Source organism: Marmota marmota, unplaced genomic scaffold (assembly GCF_001458135.2).
Source record: "Marmota marmota marmota unplaced genomic scaffold, marMar, whole genome shotgun sequence".
Taxonomy (NCBI): Eukaryota; Metazoa; Chordata; class Mammalia; order Rodentia; family Sciuridae; genus Marmota; species Marmota marmota.
The window spans coordinates 17955169-17981838 of record NW_026000026.1 but is presented as its reverse complement, the minus strand read 5'-3'; the positions used below and the strand labels follow the sequence as shown (position 1 = coordinate 17981838).

The window sequence follows — 26670 nt, the reverse complement described above, 5'->3', positions numbered from 1 at the left end:
TAAGCCTGGACCTAAAATGAGAAGTGCCTCATTATTATTAGTGAATAATCACCTTCACATTAGTGAATTAACTTTAAAATATCAGGCTTAACTACTAATTAACCTCCAGCCTATGCTTTAAATAAATTTTATTATAGTTACTTTCCAAAGTAAAAATATCATTAATAACATATGTTCAATGTTATATATCTTTCATGTACTGTAATTAATAGAAAGTGATGGGATTTTTTAAAATTTTCCAAACCTGCATGTTTAAAAGGGTAATCAAGAATAAGGCTGGTACCATGGGCCAGGCAGGTATCAGATCATTAATGTCCAGGCAGGAAACTGAGAGGGCAATGTCCTAGAGGTCAAGCCTGGTACACACACAAGCAGCTCCCCAGCCAGTAGAAAAAGTCTGGTTGGGACATGTGAGGTTTGGGGCCCAAGTAGGCATCCCTGAGTTCTTCCTGTTCCCAGACCCAGTTGGCCACATAGAAAGACACAGAGCCCAAAAATCAGATCCAGTGGAACCAGGCATTCAGCTTACATCCTGGTCACCAAGGAACCTGAGCAACCCAGAGCCTTCTCCCAAGGATGCGGAGGGGTCTCCCACACAGCTCCCCATTCCAGCCACTTAGTATGTCCCTGAGAGCTGAGAGCTGTGAGTACCATTATGAAGAGTTACCCAGTGCCAGACCCTCTAGGAAACCCTGTCCATGCCTTATTTTATTACAGCCTCATAATGACCCTGAAAGGTTGGTATGGCAGACAGGCAGGGCAACCAAAACCCATAATCCTCCACATTTCCCAGCATCCCTTGCAAATATTTTAGGGTCATTCAGCTGGATTGTAGCCAGTGAACTAAAAGTAAAAGCAATGGACACCACTTCCAGGCCTAAACCCTAAAATGGAGGTCAGCACACATTTCCTGTAAAATTCCAGGTGAGTGAACACTCTAGGCTTTGCAGGCCATATGGCTTCTTGTATGAAAGCATGGGTATATCTGTGTACCAATAAAACTTTATTTATAAAAAAATCAAGTGATGGATTAACAGTGTTTGTGAGTTTGCCAACCCCTAACCAAAAAACTACCAATAAATCTTTACTCTCAGGTGACTTAATACAGATGATCCAGCAGAGAACCATGAGAAGGCCTGATGGGAAGACAGGGCCACCAAATGGAAGCCTCAGAGTCACTGCTGTGAAGGAGCCACTGACCCACATTGTACTGCAACAGAAGCAAGAAATAACTTGCACTGTGCTAAGCCTTGCAGATGTGGGGATTGTTATTAGCAGCTTACATTGACGGACCTAACAAGGTAGGTTGAATGGTTCTTTTTGACAGCTATGTAAAATGAGGACCAGGGAAGGAAGGGATACAATTTACAATGCCAAGAAATAATACAGGCAGGGCTTAGGAGGCCAGCTCATCCTGGTGCACTGGCAGCCCCTCCCCTCCAACCCTGCTATCCCTCCCTCCAGGTGTGCTAGACCTGGGAGACCAGCATGGGGCCTGCCACCGCCTTCTCCCAGGCCTTAGACCTTCCCCCCAAAGGCAGTGAGTCACACGTGAATTTTAAGTATATACCAGCTTCAGTGTAGAAGTCAGTCCTGACATCTATAAAATGGCACTAAATCCTGCTTTTATGAGCTCTGGCTGCATTCTGCTGAGTGTTTTATCACACTCATTGGAAGTTTACTGAAGGGAGTTAATAACCCAAAAATGCTGGGGCCTGCCCATCTTGGGATTGAGAAGTGAAACCCCCAGCCAATGACTGTGGAGACATTAGCGTGTGCTAAAGACACCAGCCCCCTGCTCCGCTCTGCCAGTCCAGCTGCGCCTTCATTCTTCCACTCACCCACCATTCCTGCCAGCCACCAGCACCCAGGCTGGCCATCAGGTGGTTGGGGAAGGGCTCTGAGAGGGTGGCCTTTAAGCTGAAACCCAAAGGTTAAGAAGAAATTGCCTAGGCCAGAAATGGAGGGAAGGGTGTCCCAGAGAGAAGGAACAGCACAGGCAAAAGGTCTGAGTCCCATGACACCTAACCCAGACAGGAAAGGATTTCCAAGGACAAGTTCCTGAACAACCACAGGCATTCAAAAAGGACACTGCTACGGTCTGAGAATGTCCCACAAGGATTGGGAGCTTGGTCCTAGCATGGCAGTGCTGAGATGATAGGACTTTTAACAGGTGGGACCTCAGGGGAGGTCCTTAGATCACTTGGGGAACTGTCCTTGGAAAGGATTAAAGTAGATCTCACCAGACCCCTTATCTCTCACAAGAGCAAACTTTTTATGAGAGCAAGCCCAAACTCTGAATTACTCTGGCTTCCTACTTTGAGAAGTGATCTCTTCTCCCCTGACATGCTCCTGCAGGTCCTCACCAGAGCTGACTGGTGCTGACACCATACCTTTGAATCTCCAGAACTGTGAGCTTAAAAAACGTTCTTACTTTATAAAGTTAGCCTGCCTCTGGAATAGTGTAACAGTGATGAAAACCAGACTAATACAGAGACTAAGGCAGAATAGTCAGAGAGGTAGGAGGGAAAATCAGGCAGAAAGGAGCCACAGGTACTGAGAGGAACATGTCAAGGAGAAAGAGTTCAGTGGCATCAGATGCTACAGAGAAGCTAAGAAAGCAAAGAAAGAGGGCTCTTGGCTTTGGCAATGTCAAAGTCACTAATATTTATTCCCTGCCTCCTGTTGGCCAGACTCAGTGCCAAGCTTCAGAGAAGCAAAAATAAAATGCAGGGGTTTGGGGACAAAGGAAAAGACAGAAAAATATGTGAATAATCACAGTAATCGTGTTCAACACTGTGGGATCCTAGAAGATGAGCAAAGAAACTTTACCTCAGAATCAAGGCAACCGCTGAAAGGAGGGTACATCTGAGTTGGGTTGTAAAGGATGAATAGGAGCTTACTAGACAGCTGGGGAGACAGAGGAAACATCACAGGCAAAAGCATCAGAGTGATACATTCAGGAATACAAGGAAGTCCTTTAACATGGGAGAGTCGGACAACAAGGTTGAGATAAAGGGGAGAGAGTAAAGGCCTTCTAAGCCGTGCCTAGGAGTTTGGGTTTATTCTCCAGCCTGTAGAGAGGCTTGGCAGGAGATAACATCAGATTTGTACTTTAGAAAACAGTCTCTGACTCTGGGTCTCAAGTCCCTTCCATACTCTGGGCTGAATGGCCTTGGACAAGACCCTTCCATATTCTGGGCCTCAGTTTTACCCACTTTGCAGTGAGCAGATGAGACCCTCTTTGCCATGTCACACAATCTGCAAGTCTGTGGTTACCCTGCACGCGTTGGTGCTGCTCAGGGCCCCTTCGGTTTGCATGCGTCTGACACAGTAAATTCACCGAGTCCTTTCTAATGATCAGAGTCACAATTTGCCTGGAGTTTTTGTGAACGGCTAAAACCCTCTTGGGGCTCACCATTCCACCAGCATGTGAAGGGCCTTGTTCCCAGCTCCCTGGTGAGGATGAGAAGTGAGGACTCCATCGTGGCCCTGGGGAAGGGCTGACATTTGGTAAGATGTCTGTATTTAACTCCCGCAGCTTGACATCTGTTTCCAATTAATTTGTCCGGGTTAGGAGGGATGCCGGCCAGAGCACAGGATTCCAGCTCAGTCCTAGAGAAATGGAGAGAGGCAGCCACAAGGGTTAAGCTGAGCCTGGTCCCCCACTGGGTACCCCTACCCCATATCCCACCGCCAGAGTGCCTTGACCTTCAGGAACCCCCAGCCTGCAAGGCACCCAAGACCTGGTCCACGCCCACCTCTGCAGTTTTCACTTCAGCAATGCCAGGTGTCTTTTGAAGAATGTTTTAAAAATATGGATGTACTGAAAAGAGGCTGGGCACCAACATTTGCTTCAAGGACATGGCACCATTGTCCCTCCAAATTCTCAAGTCAGAACATTTGATATCTCCCTTCCCTTCACTCATTCCCAACATCCTGCAATGGGAGCAGGGACTAAGGGATAGTCTTAGTGAGACTGAGGTAGGCAGGAGCCCCATCAGACCTAGATGACAGTAGGAAGGAGTGTGTGTTTAACCAAGGTCTTGTGGGAAGTGACATGGTCTGATTTACATATTTAAAATAACTCTCTGGCTGTTCATGGAGAATGGGTTGAACAAAGGCAAGACTCGGAAAGGTCCTTGAACTCCACTGTCTATCCCAGCTTCCGCTGGCCACCAGAAGCACTTGAAATGTGGCTAGTGTGATCAAGAAACTGAATATTTTTATTTTCTTTAAATTAAACTTAAAAATCAAATACTACTTTATTCAGCTATTTAAAAACTTTTATGTATGTTTGGAACAACTTAGGTATGTGAATCTACTTTTCCAACTGTAAATTATATAACATCTAAATGCAGGCCAAGTGTTTCTGATGAAGATTTAGCATTCTCCCTGAAATGTGCTGTAGGTGTAAAGCGCATGTGAGATTTTGAAGCTTCAGACAAAAAATAAAATTAAATAAAGACGAAGGTAAGGTGTCTCGATATTGGTTTATACTGATGATGTTAAAATGAATATAATGAGTTAAATAAAAAAGACTACTCCACATTGAAGTCACATATTTTTGTTTTATTTTGTTTTATTTTTTCAATGTAGCCCCCAAGAAAATGTAAACTTTGGTGCCCAGCCCTTACTGTGCTTCCACAGGAGAGCACAGAGTTGGAAGGAATGATGGTCAGTTAGACTAGGGTAGTAGTGGTAGCTACTAAAAGGAGATGACAAATAGGAGTTTCAGAGGTTGCCTTGGCAGAGATCTGGCTGATAAACAGGATGTAGGGAATGAGTGAAGAAGGGAAGGGAGATATCAAATGTTCTGGCTTGAGAATTTGGAGGGTCAACGGTGCCATGTCCTTGAAGCAATGGCAGGGGACCTAGGGTTTCTTAGGGTCATGCCAGATGTTATATTTTGGATACAGGGTGTCCCCCCCAAATTCCTGCGTTAATATAGGAATATTCAGAGGCAAAATAATTAGATTATGAGAGCTATACCTAATTGGTCCATCCTAGTTGTAATGGAGTAACTGGGTGGTAATTATAGGCAGGTGGGACATGGCTGGAGGAGGTCACAGGGGTGTGCCCTGGAAAGGTACATCTTCCCTGCAGTCCCTTCCCCTTGTTCTCTCTGTTTTCTGGCCACCATGAGCTGAGCAGATTTCCTCCATTAAACCCTTCCACCATGATGTTCTGCTTCATCTCATGCCCAGAGCAATGGAGTCGCCAACCGTGAACTGAACCTCTGAAATAAAGTTTTCCTCCTCTTAATTTATTCTTGTCAGATATATTGGTCACAGCAACAAAAAGCTGACTAATACACCTTGCAGGTTTGAGATGCCTGCAAGGTGTCAAGCAGACAGTTGGATAGGCAGGCCTCATACCCAAAAGCGAAGTCTGGGATCTAAATTTGGAAGCAACCATTTGGGAAAACTGCATCCCTCCTCTGTGTAAGCACCTCACCACAGACAGACAGACAGACAGAGAGTTATCTCAGTTACGACAAGATATTTTGAACATGAAATGTTCTCTCTGGCGTTGCATCTTCTCTGGATACAAACAGCTCTCTCCTCTTCATTACCCTTCCCCCCACAGATGCCCCTTCCTTGGCTCACCCGCCCCCTCAAACTCACCAGGCAAAACACTGTGTCGAAGGCACCCATGGCAGGCAGTCTTCAGCAGCAAACTGTGGGTCAGGATGTTTGCACAAATGCCTCACAGCATCATTTATCTTGAGCGATGTCAACTCGAAAAATGTTAGTTCATGTCACTGTCAGAGTAAATGCCAAAAATTAGCTTTCTTTCATCAGAAAACGGAATAATTAACTTTGCAACTGTTTCCAAAACTGCTAATTAATGGGTTTTACCCACTTGATTTGTCAGGCTACACTGTGAGCTGAACAGCAGCCTCAGCCCCTGGAGGATTCCCGTTCTCCCCTTCTCTCTGTCCTCAACAAAAGTTGGAAGAAGTTATAGGTAAACAAGGGGAAGGCGAGTGAGGCCAGAGGAAAACACTGCTATTTTGGAGGAAGGAGTTTTTCTTTTTCTTTCGGTCTTCTGTCACCTTTCTCTCCTAGGTCATTGTCTCCTGTTGACCTCAAAATTGCAGGGCTCATTGTCCCTAAACTCAGAAGTCAAATCAGATTCCTGTCTGTCTCCCTCACCCAAGGTGGGAGAGCCCTAGAGGCAGACAGAGGAGGATTCAAAGGCCAGCTCTGGTCCTTATCAGCTGTGTGACCTTAAGCAAGACACTCCCTTCTCATAACCTCTCTTTCCTCTTCTATAAAATGGGATTCATGGTAGCAACACCAGGTTGCTAAGAGCTTAAAGGTAATAACAAATTAAAGCCTCAGGCACCGTAGTTCAGATACAGCAAATCCTTCAATGACAAGGCTGTTACTCCATCTTTTCCCATCTCCTCCATCCCCACGGACCTGGCCAGGCTCAGGGTGGATTTCACCTGGATTGTTGCCTCTTCGCTGAGAACCAGCTTGCCCTCTGTGGTTGCCGGAGAAATTTCCCCACTGCGCAAATCTGAGCATTGGCGAGACTGGATTATTGGTCCCAATTCTGACACAATTGTATCAGGATTATATATCCACACCCTATGCCCTGTAACTTTCCAGGGTCTCCAATTTCAGGTGGAGTGGACTTGCACACGGCACTGATTTTTTTTTTTTAATTGTGGTAAAACACCCATAATAGAAAATTTGCCATCTTCTCTTTCACCAGGCTGCTGAAATACCAGTTGCCAAGAGCATTGCCTTCTCTAGAGAATGGCCATTGGCTCACCAGATCTGTCAGATTGTAGCCAGTGGATTAACCAGGGAGGGGTGTATGAAGGGCTTTGTGGGGAGACAAATGCTAGAGCAATTTTGGCTTCAGGGCTTTCCTCAGAACCAAGCCCAAACTGACATCACATCTTTACTGAAATTCTTTCTGCTGCTTCCTTAACCTCCTGCTCCTGAGAGCTGGCCCCAGAGAAACATTGTCATGATGATGCTCATGAGCAGGAAGAAGTGGTTGTCCTGTAGGCCACTGAGATTTGGGGCACTTTGTTACATGCACTAAGAACTGATACAACTAGAATCCATAAAACACGGAACACTATCTAGCCATTAAGAATGATGGGAGTTCAATGTGTTGACTTCAAAACACATCAACAATGCGATTTTGCTTTTTAAAAAAGTTGGTCACAAAACAGCATGTATGACAGTAGTCTTTCTGCTAAAAAAAACTGACACCTGGTCCCATTTGGATTTTCATCTACAGTGAAATCTCTGGCAGGGTTTTGAAGGAGTTAACAGTGTTTATCCTGTGTGCTGGGATGATAGATAATTGTGACTTTGTCTTTGCACTTATTTTAGACCATTTGGTGTTTAAATGGAATTTTATCTTTTTATTTAAGCTTCTTAAAGCAAAAAGAAAAAATGTTACTCTCTTACTCATTTTTAAGCATATACTTCAGTAGCATGGGGTACGTTCACATTATATACTGCATCTTGGGGTCTCTCCTCACCTGCAGAACTGAAACCCTATACTCATTCACTGGTAACTTCACATCCCTTCCTCCCTGCAGCCTGGAAACCATCATTCCACATCTGTCCCCATGAATTTGATGACTCCTGGTCATTCATAGAAGTTATATCATACAGTATATGTCTCTGTGACTGGCTTTTTCACTTAACAGATGTCCTCAAGGCTCACCCTTGTCATAGCCTGGATCAGAATCTCCTTCCTCTTTAAGGCTGAATAATACTCCCATTGATGTTGGACTTGGCCACATGACTTGCTTTGGCCAATGAAATATTAGCAGAAGGACATACGGTGCACAAAGCCTTAAGTGAGCTGGTGTAGCGAGACCTGGCCTCTAAGGCTCCAGTGAAATGCCATGAGGAGACCGCGCCCCACATAGCTGCCAACTCTTCAGCCTGGATCCCCAAATGACAAATAGACTTGAGTCCCCCTGGAGGCCTGGAGTCCGGCCTGTCAGTGCAACCAAACCCAGTCAAGGTAAATGGATACTTAAATGACCCATAAGCATAAAGCATTTGGGAATTGGGTTTTAGGTGGCAAAAACTAACATGAAGCATGTTACTCTCTCTTCCTACTGCGTGCTGTTGACTGTCTCCAAGAACCCCGCCCCCCAACTCTAGCTGGGATCTGTGTTCTAGCATAAAGGGTAGAGGGTGGGCTGCAGGAGGCAGGCTATGGACAGGAAGCTGCAAAGGTGGTCTAAGCAGGACTGAAGAAGACTCAGGGCAGCGAGGGCCTGGCCAGCATGCACTGATCTAGGACTTGTTTCAGGATGTCACAGACCCACAGTGCTGGGACTAGGGCCCCTGAGGATCCCTTCCCTACAACCCCACCCCTGTCAAGTGACCTCCCAAGTTCCTCAAATATGTACTTGCAAGCAGAGAGGAAGGCTCTTGATACCCCATCTTTTTTTTTCCCAATTAAACTTCAGGTTGATACCCCATCTTGTCCCTGCTCAAGGACTGCTTTCCCATCACAGCATGTCCCAAGGGCTGCAGTGACCCAGCACAGAGTCTGCTGGTGAATTCAGTCCCTGATCAAATACCTATTGTCCATAGCAGTATACAACAGACACAGTCCCTGCCCACCTGGAACTGGCATTGTTATCAAGGAGATGGGACCTAAAACACATATAATAGAACACAAGGATAAAAGCAGACCCTACCAAGTCGTTGCTAGCTACAGTCATTATTCTAGGTGTTTTGGGTAAACTATTAGATTTAATAGTCACTACATCTCTAAGAAAGAATTAGTATTTTTTTTATTTCGTTTTTACAGAATGAAGAAAGAGAAGAAAGATTCGGTAGTTTACCACGGCTGGAGACTAGTGAAGCCGGAATTTGGGGACCAGCAGTCTGACTCTAGACTCACCTCCCTGACCATTTCCCCGCTGCCTCACACTCATTCCTTTATTTAACTGTTTGTTGAGTGTCTACTCTGTGCCAGGCCTGGAAATCTCTGTCATTGAATAAAATAGGCAAAAATCCCTGGAGCTTCCAGTTCAGTGCAAGGACAGACATTAGTAAAATTGAAAGATAAGTCCTGTCATATGTTGTAAGAGGTTATTCTGTAGAGAACAGTAAAGCAGAAGCTCAGTGATGGGGACCCTCTCTTAGATTGGTCAGATGGATACCTAGGGTGCTCCAGGAGGACACCTCTGTGGAGATGGATGTCTAAGCAGAGACTTCAAGGAGATGAAGGAATCAGTTCCATAAGTACTAAGGGAATAGCATTCCAGACAGAGGGAACAGTACATGCAAAGACCTAGGGGCAGGAATGTGCCTGCCTTCTTCCAGGAATAACAAGGAAACCAAAATGGTTGGAGCAGAGAGACCAAGAAGATGCAGGAAAGAAATGAGGCTGAAAATGGTGCAGGGGGCTGGGGTTATAGCTCAACGGTAGAGCACCTGCCTAGTATGTGTGAGGCACTGGGTTCAATCCTCAGCACCACAAAAAAAAAAAATTGATAAATAAAATTTTAAAAAGGTATTGTGTCCATCTACAACTAAAAATAAATTTTTAAAAAAACACATAGTGCAGGACCATTGATGAAGGACTTTGGGGCCATTTCAAAGGACTTTGGGACATGGAGAAGCCTTCCATACATATTGCTGAGTGAAAGAAGCCAGTCTGAAAAGCTACATACTATATGATTCCATCTCTGTGACATCCCAGGAAAGATAAAGTTACAAAGATGCTAAAATCGTCAGTGGCTGCCTGAGGTTCTGGAGGAGGCCAGCAGGGGTGACCAGGTGGAGCACAGGGGAGTTTAGGGAAACACTTCCTAGTGGAGCTGTCACAATGGTTCTGACAAACCCATACAATGCACAAAGAAAGAATGAACCCTAGTGCACATTACAGACTTTAGTCAATAACAGTGATTGGGTAGTGTTTATCAACTGTCACAAATGTGCCACACCCTGTAAGTAACAGAGAGGGGCGAGGAAGAGGGGCAATGGGGGAACTCTGTATTTTCCACTCAGTCTTCCTATAACCCTAAAATTTCCCTAAACCATGAAGACTGTTTATTTCTTAAAATAGAAAATGGACTGGCTATTGTATAGGAGATGAGGAGACATCCGAGGCCAGAGAGGACCCACATCCTCTGATTTTTTTTCCAGCAGGATCCCTTGGGCTGCTCTGCAGGGAACTAAAGGGGCCAAGGCTGAGGGTGGCAGAAAGTGAAGCCACTGAACAATCCAGGCAAGAGGCAGAGGTGTTTTAGACTGAGTGGTGGCTGTCGTGAGGTCAGAGCAGCAGAATAGAACCAACAGGATCTTCTAATGGATATGGGGTCAGAGGGTCAGGTGGAAGCCCCACCCAGCATCCTGTTGCTTACCAGTGGCAAAATAAGCACATACTCGTATGTCAGACAATGTGGAAAATAGCCATGATGATTTATCTATTATTATATAATTTTAGGAGATTATCAATATGACCCAATAATCCTAACTCTGAGTATATACCCAAAGAAATTGAAATTATGTGTTCATTTCAGTTTCTGTTTTTGTTTTTGTTTTGAGAGGGGTGGGGTGCCAGGGATTGAACCCAGGCACTTAACCACTGAGCCATATCCCCAGCCCTTTTTATGTTTTATTTTGAAACAGGGTCTCACTGAATTGCTTGGGGCCTCACTAACTTGCTGAGGCTGGCTTTGAACTTGCAATTTTCCTGCCTCGCGCTCTAGAGCTGCTAGGGTTACAGGCATGTGTCATCACACCCAGATTCATTTCAGAACTATTAACAGTAATCAAGACAAGATATGGAAACAACCAAAGTGTCCATCAAGAGAAGAGTTCATAAAGAAAATGCGGCAGGCGCGCGCACACACACACACACACACACACACAAAGGAATCGTACTCAGCCATTAAAAAGGAGGAAATTCTGTCATTCCTAACATCAATGGAACTGGAGGGACTTATGCTAAGTGAAATAAGATAAACCAGGCACAGAAAAGAAAAACATAATTTCACTTATGTGGAAGCTAAAAAAGTGGATCTCATGAAAATAGAGAGCAGAAAAGTGGCTACCAGAGGCCGAGAGGAAGAGGGGGAAATTTGGGATGGGCAGACATTGATCAAAGCCTCACTGAGATTGGTTGGCACATTTAGGATGGGGTGCAAGTGGGTGGAAGAACCAAACAATCCTGAGACCCCTGGGACCCTGGGGAATGCAACTGAGTAAAGTTCCTCTCTTCCTGTCTCTCTCTCTCTCTCTTCCTGACCAATCAGCCCTCCCTGCTGATGTGTGGTTGGGAGGACCACAGTTGAGGTTTGAGCAATGGGGGCCCAGCTATGGTTCAGATAAGGTTTGAACATGTCCCCAAAGGGTTCATGTGTTGAACTGAATCCCCATTGTGAGGTATTAAGAGGACAGAAACTTAAGCTGTGACGTTTAGAGGCAGGATCTTTGGGGGCAATTGGGATTAGAGAAGACCATGAGGGTGACGGTTTCATAGGAAGACAGAGAGAGATCAGAGGAGACACACATGTGCCCTTCCTGTCTCTTGTCATGTGATGCTCTGCATCACTTTGGGACTCTGCCAGTAAGAAGGTCACCACCAGATGCAGGGCTTCAAGCTTTTGTGGTGATGAGTTATTAGCAACAGAAAACAAGCCGACACAGGGTCCAACAGAGGAGAGGTGCCTGGGCTGGCCACACACACTCTGTTGAGAGACAGAAGCAAGTTCATAGGCTGGTGTACCTTGGCCACTGGCCTGCCAAACAGCCAGGAGCTTTTATCTGCATTTTGTAGATGTAACATACACGGGACCAGAATGAGCCCAGGGTTGGTGACATCAGTGGTTGGCCCATTAGGGATGACCTAGCTGTCAGATTAGAATGGATGCAGTTATGACTTGGTCTTGCTACCATTTTTCTGTTTATAACACTCTTGATTATTTCATCGTATAAGCCATTTAATCTATGATTAGCAAGTTGCTAAAATTCTTGCAATCTATATGTGAAACATGTCTTGTGAATTCTGCCTGAGTCTCCCAAGCTATCTCATTGTGTACATGTAACACATCCACTAAGTTTTGCCTGCCTGGTAAGCCGCCAGTTTATGTGCCAGATACTTCTATGCCAAATACTTCCTAGGAGGTTCATTCATCTTTTTGGGTTTTGTTTTTTGTTTTTTTTTTTTTTTTGTCCTTTACAGTTGAATTTCATATTCTCCTACAATGAGGCAAACACATACTACACTTTCACACCACCCACTGACTGCCCTGCAAATCCACCACCTCCACCCCACGTAAGCTGCAACCATTTTTCATGGATCAACTCTTAACTTTTCTGCTGCTGCCATACTGACCACCCCACAGCATCCAGAGGGTAGTTTCTGAAGGGGAAAGGGCTCTCGGCTCAGCCTGGGTATGAAGCCTGAACCCCTGACTGGCAGCAAGACCTATCTTGATAAGAGCCTCAACTCTCTCCCCATCACTTCAAGCCCCACCATTCCTACTCTCCCCACAATATGCTCACCATCAGCCCTGCCTTTGCCTACACCCTGCCTAGAATGAGCCCTTCCCCATGGGTCTGCTCAAATCCTACAATCTCAAGACCCAGCTCAGCATCGCTTCCCCTGGGAACCATTCTTAGATTCTCTCCCCAATAAATATTCAGGAAGGAAAGAAAGAAAAGAGAGGTGCTGGGGGAAGAGAGGATAGAGAGAGAGAAAAGGAAGAAGAGACTCACAATCAACTCAGTAGAGAAAAGAATACTGCCAGAGGTGATAATTGCCCAGCCTCTTTAGGCATGTAGACAAGGGAAAGACTGAATGGTATTTGGGGAAAACCAATCAAGGAAATGATTCAGCATTCAGCAGAACATGCAATTGGACCAGATGCAATCTACCATCTTGCCATGGAGTCTGGGTGTTCCAATTACCTCTGGATGTAAAACAAAGGGCCCCAATACTTAGTGGCTTGAAACAGCAACTGTTTTATTGGGTCTCATGATTCTGTGGGAGAGTTCACCTGGGCCTTTTTCTACTCTGTGTGGCAGTGACTATGCTTACTTGGTATTCATATGGGCTGGGCAGGGCTGGAGGGTCCACCATGGCATTTCTCAGACTTGTGGATCTCAGCAGGAACTGGAAACCTACTCCTCCCCATCTCCATGTGGATGCTGGGCCTGTCTGGTGTGTCCAGCAGTGTGGTCAGGCTTCTGACATGGCAGCTCAGACTTCAGGAGACCAAGTGGGAGCTGCCAGTGCATTTGAAAACTAGGCCCAGAACTGGCATAGTGTCATATTTTTCCCTATTCTACTGGTTAAACAGTCACAGGTCAGCCCAGATTCAAACAGGGGGTAAGTAGACTTTCCCTCTTGATGAAAGGAGAATCAAGCAAATTGCAGCCATCCCTAAAATCCTGGAGTAAAGGTAATGAACACAGCTCCAGAAAGACTGACCAGGCCTGGGAACAGAAAGCAGCTCCCAAAACCCCAGGGAACAACGACTATGAGAAATAATAGATATTTATTGTCATTCAAAACCAGGCAGTTGGGGGGGGGGGGTGTAATTTGTCACACAACAATAGACTACAAATCCACTCACCTTCTCCAAAGCTGTCCTTCTGTTCATGTCCAAGACAGGGTCCTGGGTGGTTTTGTATTTCAAGATGGAAACCTGAAGTTGGAGAACTTAAGAAATTTATGAGACCAGATCTTCAAAATCTATCCTCAGGGGCAATTCTCATTCATGTATTTATTTAACAAATATTTGTGAGTGCCTAGCCTGAACTCTGCACCAAACAAAATGCTGGAGGGAAGGAAAGTGTGTTAAAGCAGATGGAGTCCCCAAAATTATGGGCCTCTCTAAGAAGATCCTGCTCCAGGCCCTATCCTGCCCATAACCTGAAGGTTCTCCCCGTGGCATTTATTGCCAGATGAAAATGGGCCCGTGCCACTTTATTATTCACATTCTCTGCTCCAAGACCTCCCGGTCTTCTATGTCTTCATCTGTCTCCTTGGCTTCTGACCACTGGGCTCATTTCTGTTATCAACCCTCAGCCCACTGCTTGGCTTAATTCTGCCTTCTGACTTCCTCATAAGCCACAATCTCCCCAAGTTCCAAATCAGATGCAGATACCATGCCATCGCAGGGCATCAGAGCTCAGAGCCAGACCCGGAAGTCATGCCAACACTCCGGAAGTTGTTCAGGATTCATTCTTCCCTGTGCCTCCACAGGCCAGCTCCTCCCTCAGCTGACCACTGAGAGAAACATCCCTGGGTGTGTGAGGAACACAGCCCTGGCTCTCTGCTTCCCCTTGGGCCTGAGCCATTGTCCCCAGCCAGCCAGGCGCATCTCTCGGAAGCACCATCTCCTCGGGCACTTTTTCCTGCTCTGTCTGGATTGGGCTCATTTACTAAAAATTAGTTGGGAATGAAAAAAGCCCCTAGTTTATTAGTGTGCTATTATTCCCCACCCGCCATCCCCTGCAGCATGATGGATTGCCTGGTGAGGGGACACAGCCCCAGCCTGGGAGTGAGCAAGCTCTGATCGGTCCCCGGCGCAGACAGATGGGGAGGCCGAGTCCTGACCATGATTGATTAGCTCCGCAAAGCCTGTTGAGCGGAGTTCCATCAAGATTGATGCTTTCTCCTCATAACAGCATTTCCAAAAAGTTTCTATTACATTTTGATTATGTTTATAGAATCTCGCTGGTCCGGGGGAAGATGCAATCTCGTTCCTTCCCTGTGTGCATCTGCGTGGGCCGCCACAGTGCCTCGCACATCCCTGCCTGCTTGGCCTCTGCAGAGTGACCCGCACTTTCTGGGCAGTACACAAGGACTTGTGTGGCCTCCCAAGATCAAGCTGGAGGAAGCTAATGTCCATTGTCCCAGTGCCCAAAGGCCAGCTTCATGGCAGCTCTGATTTCCAAGGTCCAACTACCTCAAGGACTCTCAGGCTTGGGCCTGAAAGTAACAGTAACCCCCTAAGCAAAGGTCATTTTCTGAGATCTGCATGCTGTCTGGAAAGAGACTGGGGACCCGCATTTTTCTACCTGGTTCCCAAGGACACAATAAGACCAGGTCAAGTGTATGATAAATACCATTTTCAAACACTTACCTGAATCTGTGTGTACATGTGTCTCCCCCACTTTATTCCACAGGCATCTGAGTGATACACAGGAAATGATGAAAAAGGAATAAAGAAGAATAATTAGGAAAAAGCAAATCCGGCTAGAATGTCAAGACCAAAAGGGAAAAAAATAAATAAATGTATATGCAGCACATAAAATCCCACACAGTCTTTATGCTTGGGCCTTTAATGTGGTCTGAGTTTCCTGACAGTCCAAGTGAAAAGGAAAATAAAAATCAGTTATTTTGTTTTATTCTTGATGTCACTGTTAGGAAAAATTTTTCCAAAAAAGCCAGTTCCTTGCAGGAATCACAAGGTTTCTTCAGGTTTTATTCTAAAAGAAATCTGTACCAAAAAGTACAAGAAGACTTTCTCAGAGAGTCCAAGAGACTTTAAGAATTATGTTAAACTAGGGTTTCTCAACTTCAACACCATTAACATTATGAGATAAATAATTCCTTGTTTGAGGGCTGTCCTATGAACTATAGTGTAGTTTGTTTGTGGTCTCTACCCACTGGATGCCAGAAGCAAACCTGCCTCAAGTTATGACAGCCGAAAATGTCTCCAGGCACTGTCAAATATTCCCAGGGGTGGAGTTGCTAGAGTTCACAAATAAAAGTTCTGGATGCCCAGTTGAATTTGAATTTCAGATTTATAAAATGAATAACACTTTAGTATAAGTATGCCCCATGCAATATTTATTACATGACCTATTTATGCTAAAACAGTGTTTTTTTTCATCTGAAATTCAAATGTAACTGGCCATCCTGCATTGTATCAGTAACCCCATCTGATTGGCAACATCCTCTGATGGGAACCTTTCAAACATGATGCATTGCAAAGTACCCACTCACCACTCCCCAGGCCATATTTTTTAATGTGTTATAATGATGCAAACATATTTTTCTCCAGTGCTTCTTCTAATTCATAGATGACCAATTGCTCATCTTCTATTTTGTATCTCAGCAGTAAAACTTAATTGTGACATATCTTTAAAATAAATGACATGCTTTTTTTTTTTCCAAAACAAAATAATAGTTCAAGACTCTAGTTAAGAACAGCTGAGTTCAACAATGCCCTCCAAGTAGCCCTTTGGGTAATGCAGCCGATGGAACGGTTCCATAAGGCTGTTTTTTTAGCATCCATAGAAGAAATGGAGGGCATAACCCTAAAATGTAACTTAGGAAGAACAATTCTACAGAGTTATGAACAATATCATCTTTCCACACTTTTCTCTGACAGTCCTGCGTGATCTAGAGATAAAACTCAGAGATATTATGCTCAACCTGTCCCTAGCCTAACTGCCCAGAATTCCTCTCACAAAGGCAATGCGATGGTAGCTCCCCTGGGCCTGATGGCCCCACACTAGCTTCCTGAAGCCCCTGGGACTCTGAAGAAGGCTCAAACCATCTTTAGCAATGATCCATTCTCTCAAAATAGCTAAAAGAGAGGACTTTATTTTTACCACAAATAAATTAAAAGTATTTGAGGTAATAGATATGCTAATTAGCCTGATTTGATCATTCCACATGTATACCTATATCAAAACACCACATTGTATTAGTATGTTAATAATTTTGTGTGTGTGTGTGTGTGTGTGTGTGTGGTGCTGGGGATTGAACCCAGGGCCTTGTGCATGTGAGGCAAGCACTCTACCAACTGAGCTACATCCCCAGCCCCATAAAAAATTTTTAATTTAATTTAAAGAGAAGAAAAATCTATCCTAGGGTTACTCAATTCTAAAAATTAACTAGGCAAATTTGGGAAAATAGGGATTGGATTTTTTTCTCACTCTTTATACTAAAATAAATCTCAAATATAAAATGAAATATAAATTAAATCTCAAAAATTTTAAGAATAGGGGCTGGGGTTGTGGCTCAGAGGAAAAGCGCTCTCCTAGCATGCGTGAGGCACTGGGTTCAAAATCTATCTGTGTGTGCATGGCCTTTGCTTACGGGGTTACTTTACTTTCAGGCTCAGCACCACATAAAAACTAAATAAAGGTATTGTGTCCACCTTCTACTAAAGAATAAATGTTTTTAAAAACTTGAAGAATAAACATGAAATTGAAGGGCTGGGCTGTGGCACAGTAGTAGAGAGTTCACCTAGCATGTGTGAGGCACTGGGTTCGATCCTCAGCACCACATAAAAATAAAATAAAGGTATTGTATTCACCTACAAATATATATATATATATATANTTTTTTTTTTTTTTTTTTTAACCGTAAAGAGAAAAAGTTTATTTGAGGGCTCATGGTTTCAGAGGTCTTAGACCATAGAAGGCTGGCTCTGTTCCTTGGGGCTCCAGGTGAGGCTGAACATTGTGGTGGGAGAGTGTGGGGAAGAAGCTCATATTGAAAGCAGAGAGAAAGATTCACCTCTCCAGAAACAGATCAATACCCAAAGCCACGCCCCAATTCCTACCCCTCCAGCCACACCCTACCACTTCAGTGAATCCCATTAGGAGGGTTTAACTCACAGATAGGCTAAAGTCATAACCCAATCATTTCTCCGAACTTTCTTGTATTGTCTCACGTGTGAGCTTTCAGGGGACACCTCACATCCAAACCATAACTTTTCACCTCTGGCCCCCCAAAAGCTCACACTCCTCTGACAATGCAAAATATTTAGCCCATCCCAAGAGTCCCCATAGTCTCTAGAGTTCTGAGATAGCTCAAGTAAAATTAAAAGCAATTTGCAAGTATTTAATATAGAATGGTACAGAGTAAAAATTTCCATTCACAAAAGTAGGGACATAGGAAGAAGGGATAGGACCCAAGCAACCCCGAAATCCAGCTGAGAAAACAAGACTTGGAGCTCCAGATCCAGGATCTGGGGCACATGGCATCATGATGTTGTCTTCAAAGGGCTTGTGTAGCTCTGACCCTGTGGCCTTGTTTGTTGGAGCCCAAGTGGCCTTTCTGTTTGACTGGTCTCTGCGTTCCTAGGATAATGACCCACATTACTGGTATTTCTTAATTTGGGGGGTCTCCACTGCAGTTTTGGCTTCCTCTTCAAGCCTCCACACCTGGCCTTCTCAGGGAGTGCCCACAGGGATTCTGACCTTGCACTTTGCCTGGATTCCAAGGCCTTCCTTTGAAATCCTGGTGGAAGCCTCCACGACCCTCTTGCTCCAGTGTGCATTCCTGTACCACCAGCACTACGTGGTTGACGCCAAGATCTGCTGCTATCTTGAGTAACAGCCCAGGCTCCAGGGACCCTGGCCGCAGCAGGCTCTGTGTGTCTGGGTGGCTGAGCACTTTGAAAAAACTTCCTCGGCCCCTTTGCGCAAGAAGGGTGCCCCACAGGTCTCTTCCCCAGAGAAATTTTGCTTTTACTCCCAGGAGCCTGAGATGGGTGTGGTCTTGCCACCTTCTGAGCTGCCCTTAGGCCATCTTTCTTATTGTCTCTAGGCAAAGTCTTTAGTATTTTTTTAGTAGCAGTAATGTCTTTAACAACTGCAAGTCCCTTAGTCCCAGTTTTGCTCCCATCTTTCAAGTCCGAATTTTTCAAATCTTTCTGCTCTGCTTTCTGCTCCTGAATATCACAATAAACTTGGCTAAAAGCCGCCAGCAACATCCATGCCACCGCCTGAATGCTATGTTGCTTAGACATTTCCTCCGCCAGATTAAGAAGTCCATCACTTTTAAAATCAGTTTCATATAAAGTCTCAGGACATGGGCAAAATGCAGTCAACTTCTCAGCCAGAACATAATATGGATGGCCTCTACTCCAAATTCCAATAGAGTCCTCCTTTTCTGAACCCTCCTGAGCCCTGTCTCCACTGCTCGCGGTCCTTTTGGCTGTCTGGTCTTTTGACCTCCCACCAGAATCAGCCATGAAGCTCCGTTTACAACAATCCAAAGCATTTCCAGCTTGCTCTGCTACACATCTCAAAATTCCTCCCACCAATTCCAAGAAACTCCAAAAGCTTCTGAACCACATGGTCAGGTCTTGTCACAGCAATGACATTCCTTCTTGGTACCAATTTCGGTTTTAGTCAGCTTTTTGGCTGCTGTGAGTAAAGGATCTGACCAGAACAACTGTAAGGAGAAAAAGTTTATTTGAGGGCTCACGGTTTCAGAGGTCTTAATCCATGGAAGGCCGGCTGCATTCCTCGGGGCTCCAGGTGAGGCTGAACATCATGGTGGCAGAGTGTGTCAGAGGGAAGAACCAAAATATATATTTAAAAAAAAGAAAAGTAAAATTGAAGTAGTACTAGAAGAAGATATATAGTAGTTTTTTGGAATTTCAGGATGAGATAGGTTTTATGTGTCATCTTCTGGACTCAAGATCCAGATGAAATTGAATTTTAAAAATTTGAAGGATTTAACTACATTTAAAATTTTTAAGTCTCTGCATGACAAATGGAAAAACAAAACAGTGACAAACTCAGGGGGGAAATACCAGAAGTATGAAACAGACAGAGGACTGACTTCTGCATGACATAAAGATGAATTTACAAATAAATAAAAGTCTAAAATAGAAAATTGGTAGTGGGGAGGGACATTAATAGGGAGTTCCCAGAAAAAAGAAGCCCAATGTTTTCAAACACATGAAGAAGTCAACCTCACATTGCTACAAATTCAGATCACAATTCAAAACCTCTTTTTATCAATCATGGGTAAAAATCAAAATGTTTAATAACACGCTATGAGTAAGAGTGGAAGAAGCAGATACTAACAGCATTTAAGGTCTCTGCATGGTGCTCACCTTGGAAGGCATTTTGGTAGTATGCTTTCAAATTCTAAATGTACAAGTCCACTTCATGAATTTATTCCACAGGTATACTCATTACTGGGCACAAAGTTGTTCATACAAAGTCATTCATTAAGTATTTTTTTTTAGCAAAAGTTTGTCAATAAACTAAATGTCCACCAGTACAAAGCTTCACAGATAAATTATACTACATCCATGCAAAGAAGTGCTATCTGGCCATTTAAATATAGAATGACTATAGAACATATAGTAATGAAGAATGATCTGCAAGGGATATTGTTAAGTGAAAAAAAGAAGGGGCTGAAGATGCAGAGAGGAAAGTAAGAAAATAGAAAATTACATGCAAATATGCTTTCTATATTTGTATCTATATGCCTGGGGAGTGACATATAAGAAACTGACCATATTGATTGCCTCTAGGAAGTGAACATAAGAAACCAGAATGAAGGATGAAAACAAGGTTTACTTTTTAATGAATACTCTTTTGAACTACTTGAATTTGTTTGCTATTCTTTTGTTTTGTTTTGTCTTGTTGAAATGCTAGCAATTAAACCCAGCATCTCATTTATGCTACCCCAGCTTTTTTTTTTTTTTTTTTTTTTAATTTTAGTAGCTGGGATTTGGGCATGTTCCATCACTCCCAGATGTTTGGAGTTTTTTAACATAAAACCAACTGACCTTTGATAAGGGCATCAAGGATATACAATTGGGGGTCAAGGATATGGCACAGCAATAGACCCCTTGCCTAGCATGTGTGAGGTTGTGGGTTATATCCCCAATATCACACACACAAAAAAAAATACACAATGGGGAGAAGATAAACTCTTCAAGTGGTTTGGGCAAACTGTGTATCCATGTGCAAAAGAGTGAAATTGGACTTGGATTGAAATTGAAATTGAAGGGGCTGGGGATGTGGCTCAAGTGGTAGCGCGCTCGCCTGGCATGCGTGCGGCCCGGGTTCGATCCTCAGCACCACATACAAAGATGTTGTGTCCGCCGAGAACTAAAAAATAAATATTAAAAAATTCTCTCTCTCTCTCTCTCTCTCTCTCTCTCTCTCTCTCTCTCTCTCCCACTCTTTCTTAAAAAAAAAAAAATTGAAATTGAAATTGGATATTTTACAGAATACACAAAAATCAACTGAAAATGGATAAAAGACTTACATGTAAAACTTGAAACTGTAAAACTCCTGGAAGAAAGCATAGGATTTGAAAAGCTTCATAACATTGATCTTGGCAATGATTTTAAGGATATGACACTAAAAGCACAGGCAACAGAAAAACAAAAAATAGAGGGAACAACGTCAATCTAAAAAGTTTCTGCACAGCAAAGGAAACAATCAACAGTGAAGAGACAACCTACCGAATGGAAGAATCTATTTTCAAACCATATATTTGTAAGGGGTCAATATCCAACATATATAAAGAACTCCTACAACTCAGCAGCAAAAATAATATTAAAAATAATAGGTAAGTAAAATAATCTGATTAGAAGGTGGGCAAAGAATTTAGTCAACAGGTATACAAAAAAAAGTGCACAATATCACTAATCATCAGAAAAATGCAAACCAAAACCACAATGAGATGTCACTTATTACGATGGCTAATATCCAAAAAAAAAAAAAAAAAAACCAAGTTTCAGCAAGGTAGCAGAGAAATTAGGGCCCTTGTACACTATTGGTGTTAATGTAAACAACAATTTTTAATTTTAAAATGCCCAGTTTTACTTAAAGAAATTTGCAGACTACAGACTACACAATAGACAGGTTTTAAAATTTATGCTGTAAAATATTTATTACAAAATTATTCATAATAATGAAAAATTGGAAACTACTTCAATGTCTAAAAATAGAAGACTGACTTAAATGGATTATGGTTTTTCCATACAGTATACTATTTGACAATTACTAAAAATCACATTCCATAAAGAATGACTTAGGGCAAGAGAAAATAATTAAGTGGAAAAAATCAGGTACAAAATAGTATTGCAGTATAATCCTGATTTTTTTCAAACACATATATATTTATATTGAGAAATATTAATGGGATAGAATGATATTCCAAAAATGTTAGGAACTGTGTTCCATGGTTGGTATATTAGCAAGTTATTTATATTCTCTTCTTTATCCTTTTCTATATATTCCATGTTTCCCATGAAGAAATATTAATTTTATTATTTAAAAACATTAAATATTATATGAAAAAGAAATAAATTCCTAATAGCCCTATCCTAAGATATATGTCAAATTCCCTCAGCTCTTACTACATACAGTAGTCTTGATACTGTCATTCAAGGTGTCCCACCTGTCCTGGTCACATGACTCCACCTCACCCAATCAGGCTGATTCCCGGGACTTTGTGTTTCAATGGATGATGCAAGAACAGAAAGGACAGAGATCATAGGTCCATTACTTGATCATAGGTCCATTACTTTCTGATAAACTGAATTCTATCCCCAAACCTGTACATACTGACCTGACATGCTCCAAAAAATTACTGGTCTTGCTCGCTTTAGCTAGAGTTTGCTCAATTCAGCCTACAACCAAAAAAATATTCTAGTAGCTAGAATATATAAAGAAATCTCAAAATTCCCCAATCGAATACTAGTAAACCAAATTCTTCAACAGGTGATCATGTGTCATTTACTCCCTTAATGCAAAATTGGCTTAACATAGAAAGATCAATCAATGTAATACATCATATTAATAGCAAAAAGCTCATGATTATCTCAATAAACACAGGGAAAGCAAAATACAATGCCCCATTTTATGATTTTTTTTAATTTAGCACATTAGAAACATAAGGAAACTTTCTCAATAAAGGCCTCCTATTAAAAGAAAATATGCACAGCTAACATCATACTTAATGGTGAGAGAGTGAATGCTTCCCTCCTAGGCCCCAAAATAAGGATGTCTATTTATATTTTTGCAATGAATAATTTAAAAATGAAATTTGAAAAGCAATTCCATTTACAATAACATCACAAAGAATAAAATACTTAGGAGCAAATTTAATAAAAAAAAAGTGTAAGACTCATGAACTAGAAGCTAGAAAATATCATTGAAAGGAGTTAAAGAAAACCCAAATAAACAGAAAGATAAATGATATTCATGTATTATAAGATATAATGTTAAAATAACAATGCTCCTCATATTGATATATAGAATCAATGCAATTACCATCAAATCCCCATTGCCTTTTTGCAGAAATTGACATGCTGATTCTTAAAGTGCACATGGAAATGCAAGAATAGACCAAAAAAAATAGAATGAACAAAACAATCTTGTAAAGGTAGGACAAAAATTAGAGGACTCACAATTCCCACTTTTAAAATTCCTATTCAGCTACAATAATCAAAACATTGTATTTCTGGCATAAAGACAGAAATATAGATAAATGGGATAGAATTCAAAAATAAGCACTTATATTATGGTCAAAATATTTTCAAGACAATCCAGTGAGGAATGAAACAGTATTAATAAAACTGCTGTGAACATTCATGGGAGGTAGGGAACCAAAAATGGGGTTAGGACACCTGGACATCCATATGCAAATACATGAAGTTGGGTCCCTACCTCACACCATATGGAAATTGACTCAGTCAATGAGACCTAAGTGTAAGAGTCAAATCCATGAAAATCTTAGAAGAAAACATAAGGGATACGTTTTCAGGTCCTTGGATTAGGCAATGGTCTCTTATGCATAATATCAAATACACAAACAACAGAATAAAAAAATAAACTAGACTTCATCAAAATTAAAAACATTTGTGCATCAAAAAATATTATCAAGAAAGTAAAGACAATCCACAGGATGGAAGATCATTTTTAAATCATATATCTAATAAGGAACTTCTATCTAGATTATATAAAGACTCCTTTAACTTAAAAAACAACTCAATTTTTAAAGAGGCAAATGATTTGGATAGACATTCCCCCAATATATACAAATGGCCAATAAGTACATGAAAAGATATTCAATATCAAGCATCGATCAGGAAATGTAAATCAAATCTGCAATAATGTCCCCACTAGAATAACCATAATCAAGAATATGGCTAATAGCGAATGTTAGCAAGGGTATAGATAAATTGGAAACCTGGTGGGAATGTAAAATGGTGTAGCCCCTCAGGAAACCAGGTTGGCATTTCTTCAAAACCTAGAGGTATACCATAAAACCCAGTAATTCCATTCCTAAGTATACATGTAAGAGATTTAAAAACAAAACAAAAAAATCCAACATAAATGTTCACAGCATTATAATTCATAATAACCAAAAAGTGGAAACAACACAAATGTCCATTCTGGTTTCATTCTGGAGTCGGGTAATGCTCTGAAGTTAGAGAATGGTGATAGATGTTCAGTTCTGTGACTGTGACTGTACCAGAAATGTCTCAGTCACATACTTTAAAAAGGTGAACTTTATGGTATGTGAATCGTATCTCAATAAAGCCATTGTTGGAAAGACAATGACAACACACACACACACAAAAAAAAAGTTTAAAAAAAAAAAACCTCAATAGTGGAAAAGTAAACAACCCAATTAGAAAAATTTTCACAAGACATAAAGAGACATTTCACCAAAGATGATATACAGATGGAAATAAGCACATGAAAAGACGTTTAATATCATTAGCCATTAGGAAATTGTAGAGTTAGAGGACAATGAGATAGCACTACACACCTGTGAGAGTGACTAAAATTTAAAAGTAGTAGCAATACCAAATGTTGGAAAGAAGGCAGAGAAACGGGATCACTCATACCTTACTGGAGAAATATAAAGATGTCATACCCATTCCAGAAAACTGGCAGTATGCTATAAACACTAAGCATACAATTATCACGTACCTAGCGATTGCACACTTGGGTATCTATCCTATAGAAATGAAAATGTATATTCGCATGTAAGTGAAGCTGTATGAAAATTTGTGCACAAATATTCATAGCATTAACAATAGCCCCGGGACTGGGGTTGTGGCTCAGAGGTAGAGTGCTTGCCTAGCATGTGTGAAGCACTGGGTTCGATACTCAGCACCACATAAAGATAAATTTAAAAAGGTATTGTGTCCATCTACAACTAAAAAAACAATTAAAAATAAATAAATAAATAGCCCCAAGCTGGAAACAACCCAGGTGACCTTCAGTGGATGGATAAATTCTGGTATATTCCTACATGGAATAGTACTTAGCAAAAAAAATGAATTATTAATAAACACACATTCCATGAACCTCCAGGGTATTATGTTGAGTAAATAAGGTCCATCTCGAAGGACTACAATTGTATAATTCCATTTACACCGGGTTTCTGAAAAAGATCAAAGTTTAGAAATGGACATCAACCTAGTGGTTGTTGAAGACCAGAGTCTGGGGCTGAGGAACAGGGAGGAGAGGGACAAGGTTATAAAGGCCAGCATGAGGGATCCTTGTGGTGACAAAACTGGTATGTGTGTCTGGACCGTAGTGGTGGATACACAATCGCATGCATTTGTGAGCATAACACATGCATATTTGTATACACATAAAATTGTTCATAACTAAGTTCACACACACACACACACACACACACGTACAGGTAAAACTAGAGAAATAATAACAAGATCTGTGCATTGTGTCAATGTCAATATCCTGCCTGGGATACCATACTATAGTCCTATAAGATGTTCCCCCCTGGGGAATTTGGGTACAGGATCACTCTTGTTGTTTTGTTTGCTTGTTTGTTTTGTTTGTTTGTTCGTTGTTTTTTATAATTGCATATGAATCAATAATTTTCTTAAAATTAAAAGTTTATTTTTAAAAAAAAACTCTGCCTGGTATGAAAGGAAGAGAAGAAGAAAAGGAAAAAGGGAAGTAGGGAAAAGGGGAATAGGGGAATGATGGGTAAAGAAAAAAGGGAGGACATGAAAGGAGGCAGGGTTGGAAGGAAAGTAACATGTACTATGGATGCACCATGTTCCAGAATCCAAGTTCTTTAATATTTGGTGGGAGATAAGTATGATTATCCCCATTTCACAGATGAAGAAAACTGAGGCTCAGAGAATAACTGTCCTGTTCTCCAAGACACACTTTGAGGAGTCAGAATTCAGGCTCTGCTCTCTAACTTTCCATCTGTCCGCCTTCATCCTTTGGCCAAACACAGCTATCCATCAAATGTCGGCAGCGGCTGCATTACTCAAGAGGAAATTGAAACCAGACTGTAAGATGCAGTCCACAAAATTCATGATTTCTTCCCCCCACCCTCGCTCCTTCTACTGGGTCCCTTTTTCTTATGGATTGGGTTTTTATTTCTGCATTTATTGCACACGCAAATTACAGATGAGAGCATCAACTACACAAGCCATTACTCAGAGTAGCATCTCCCCAACTGCCACCGGATGAGGACCGAACAGCTTGTGGTTAATTTGCTATATAATCACTGCCTGTGACAGGGGGGCAGGGCTGTGCTAATATTAGGAAAGGGGAAACTGAGCAGAGAGGACCCCTGGTTCGTGGGGAGGAAGGGTGGTATTGAACCAGGGAGAAACCAAGAGAGCTGGGGAGGGGACTGCCCCACTCAGAAGCTTCTGGGAGGGTGTGCTCTGCTGCCAAGGCGTGAAAGGGTTCCATCCCATTAGTCCTGTCTCCATGGGAGAGCTCACCAGAATCCTTGTTCTCTTAACCTCTGCTATTTCCCACCATTGCCATTGCCACTGCCACTGCCACTGCCACCTACTCTCAGAGAAGGAGTGTTTGCATCTGTATGCCACATGTGTTGGAATGGGCACCCGCGGAACGGGTGAAGGAAACTGACCAGCAGGCATGAGTTACAGCCACCATAATAGTGTGCTAATAATTCAATAAG

General features: G+C 42.2%; 1 long non-coding RNA gene and 1 other non-coding gene across 2 annotated transcripts in view; both read right to left on the bottom strand.

Annotated features, from left to right (window-relative positions):
• The window catches only part of LOC125618987, an 82861-nt gene extending 67275 nt beyond the window's left edge, over positions 1 to 15586 (bottom strand). Inside the window, exons 1-4 of the long non-coding RNA XR_007350440.1 lie at positions 15104 to 15586; positions 13589 to 13674; positions 5628 to 5764; positions 3419 to 3615 (exon numbers count right to left, since the gene is read on the bottom strand). This is a non-coding gene — a long non-coding RNA (uncharacterized LOC125618987). The remainder of the gene's footprint in view (positions 1 to 3418; positions 3616 to 5627; positions 5765 to 13588; positions 13675 to 15103) is intronic.
• A 1129-nt stretch (positions 15587 to 16715) lies between these two features.
• Positions 16716 to 16789, bottom strand: Trnav-cac. Its single transcript has one exon. It is a non-coding gene; the product is annotated as a tRNA-Val (tRNA).
• Between the last annotated feature and the right edge of the window lie 9881 nt (positions 16790 to 26670).